The sequence below is a fragment of the Pyxicephalus adspersus genome, chromosome 1 (assembly GCF_032062135.1).
Source record: "Pyxicephalus adspersus chromosome 1, UCB_Pads_2.0, whole genome shotgun sequence".
Lineage (NCBI taxonomy): Eukaryota > Metazoa > Chordata > Amphibia > Anura > Pyxicephalidae > Pyxicephalus > Pyxicephalus adspersus.
The window spans coordinates 177,104,139-177,107,198 of NC_092858.1; the positions used below are offsets into that span (position 1 = coordinate 177,104,139).

Here is a 3,060-nt window from a genome sequence, read left to right on the forward strand (position 1 = left end):
CTTTCACCTAACATGAGTCCAGCTAACCGGGTAGGATCACTTTCACCTAACATGAGTCCAGCTAACCGGGTAGGATCACTTTCACCTAACATGAGATCACTGCACTCATCACCATACATTGGTCAGCTGTAGTATATATTGTGGCATTGTACCGTGGTGCAGATCACCTGGAATGCCCTCTGTGACATACCATGGTGCAGGTGCCCTCACTGATTCACCTGTTATAACACAGCAGAGCGGTGGGGGTTGTTTACACTATAAGGAGCACATGGGCTGGGTGGGGCAGTTCTCTGCATTGTCAGACTGGTAGTTCTGGATTTAAATCCCCCCGGGGTATAAAGAGAAGCCAGCCTGACACTCCCTGTGATTGTGGAAACCGACACCATTGTGAGATCCCTTCAACCTCCCTACAGGTGCGGAGCTCGGCCATTGTCCGTCATCGGCATCCCAACACAACAATAATTCTGTGCTGTGACAACTCATTGCCCTGCAGCTGCTTCTCACCTCTCCCCCCATTATTATTATTATTAATATTATATTATTATTATTATTATTATATTATTTGTATGTTTCTTCTGTTTCTCCTGGCTGCTCCCCTGGATATTTCTCCTCTCCACTGATTGGTCGACTCTTCTCCTGAGTGTCCTTCTATCCTTGTCCTCACTCTCTGGGGCCCCCTCATGTGCCCTCTGGGCCACCCGGGCCCCCTCTTATGCCCTCTGGGCCGCCCGGGCCCCCTTGTCTGCCCTCTCCCCTCCTAGCCGGCCTTTCTTTTTCTGTCCCGGCCCGTATTTCTCTCCCCTCCCCCATATATCTATGGGTTTCTTATTTTGGATCTCTTTGTAGTGTGTGATGTCTATTTGCAGTCTCTCTGCTCACATTTCTCTCTCTTTGCTCTCTCCCTCCTCCTCCTCATAAAATGGAGGCCATTAGAGGCTCCCTATGGATGTCCCTGCTGCAGTGCTGCAGAGTAATAATTGTTGCTGTATGCCCAGAAGAGCCATTTGTGTTTATTACCCTGCCCCCGCCCTCCCCGCCTGTAGAATGGCAGCGCTGTGAGCAGTGGAGAGGCTCAGCGCTCCTCCCGACATGTTTCCTGTCTCTAACCCGTATACCCGGCACCAATTATTCCTGTATCGGCCTCCTATATTCTAAAATAATCCGCCGTCTCTATGACCACTGACTGATCAGGTGCACGTAACCCATAGCAACACAAGTCACATGACACATTCTATCGCCGCGGGGAAATGGTCCATCACGTTTATTTTTTATTGACAAGAAATAAAATGTTATTGTCCGGAGACGAGGAATCCATGACAGAGAAGGAATAATTATTTCTAACAATTCCTCAGAGGGGGTGAATAATGGGGGAAGAAATATGAAAGTGCCACCCCACCAATGAACGTCCCGCATTCCTCTGAAAAATATCCCATTGGGAGTATTATATCCGGCCAATCCGTGCTAAAATATGTCCATTGATCCTGCCAGATATCCAGTGAGCTTCCTGCGTTCTCTGCTGAACCCCTATTTGTTACCCGCTATCCATGTGGAGTACCAGGGGTGTCACCCAGGGCCGTAACTAATGGTGTCACCCTGTCCCTGACCCCCCTCATACCCAGGGAACCCCCCTCATACCCACGGAACCCCCCTCATACCCATTGAACCCCCCCATACCCATGGAACCTCCCTCCTAAACCTACAGACACCCCTCCCATACCCATAGGCTTCCTCCTTTACCCAGTCACCCTCTCGCATACCCATGGACCCCCCTCCTATACCCGGCCATGCTGATGAGGGCAGATGAGGGGGCCCAGGGAGGCTGAGAGGGCAGATGAGGTGAAAGAAAAGAGGGGCAAAAATTAAATGACCCCCCCCCCCCCCCCCCCTCCAGGCGAGGGTTTTTGCCCCCGGGGGAGTGACAAAGAGAGAATTTTTCTTGGGGGGGGGGGGGGGTTGTGTATGTCCCCTTATTGATCACCTGATAGGTGAGCCTATTATTTATTGCTGGGAGGGGCCTGCACCTCCCCCTATGTAATGCAGAATAGGAAGGGGGAGGTGTTCAGTAGTCCTGTCATAGGGTGACAACGCTGCTCTTCCCTTCTCCCGGTACAGTGAGTGTTGTCACCCTAGGACAGGAAGTGGCAGGATCACCAGGTGACACAAATAGACTGATAATCGCCATACATGAAAACTGCTGGCAGTTGTCTGCACTCTGCGGCGCCTCCTAGACACATTTTCCTGTAATAACACATTTCTGGACATTTATTTTTCTTATTAATGATCTTGTATGATTAAAGAGGAAGCTGCACCGTGGGCGGCCTGCGGGGGTCCCTCTCTCTCCGGGGCTCTTCCTGTCCTTTGGAAGATCGTCCTCCCGATGCATGCTGGTCCCAAAGAGCTAATTTACATAAAATGTCAGAGGCCCCGCCCCCATCTCCCCACTTGTCCTTGCTTGGACGCCCACTCCTCTCTGCTGTGTGCATATGGTTGCCATGGGAACCGCCGTCTCCTTGGTAACCGTTGCTTGGAAAAGAGGTGATGGCAGTCTGCGGGTACCAGAAGAGGAGAATTGGGGCACCGGGGAGCGAGGAGGAACCTGGAATATTAAACAGAGCGTGGGCGTCTGAGGAGAGCGGTGGAGAGGAGACCATGAGACCCCCGGAGCAATAACGGGGGTCACTGTGCAGAATGGGGGGCCCTAATTGGTGGGTTTATAGTGGGGGTATCAGTGTCTGGGGTTATTATTATACAATCATCATCTGCAGGAGAAAAACAGCAACACTGTATCACCAGGGCCCCTAAAGAGGAACTCTGCACCAACAAGACTCATAGAGAGCATTGTGCAATCACTGAACCCCCAATATGGCTGCCCTCCCCCCTGAGTATATACAGGAAGATTCATAACACATTGACATCACATTCACATCGAAACACAACAAAGATCGGAGATTTCCTCTCATTGCTGCACAAATGTGAGAAGCCTCTGATAGAAGCTGCATATGATTCCAGTGCTGCCCCCTATAGTCAGGCTGAATACATGCATGCTTCAGGCCTGGGGGG

The 3,060-nt window shown here is 51.1% G+C and overlaps 1 protein-coding gene across 1 annotated transcript in view; it reads left to right on the forward strand.

Annotated features, from left to right (window-relative positions):
- IGSF3 (immunoglobulin superfamily member 3) overlaps positions 1 to 3,060 on the forward strand; it is a gene marked incomplete in the record, with an annotated part of 23,387 nt that overhangs the window by 11,287 nt on the left and 9,040 nt on the right.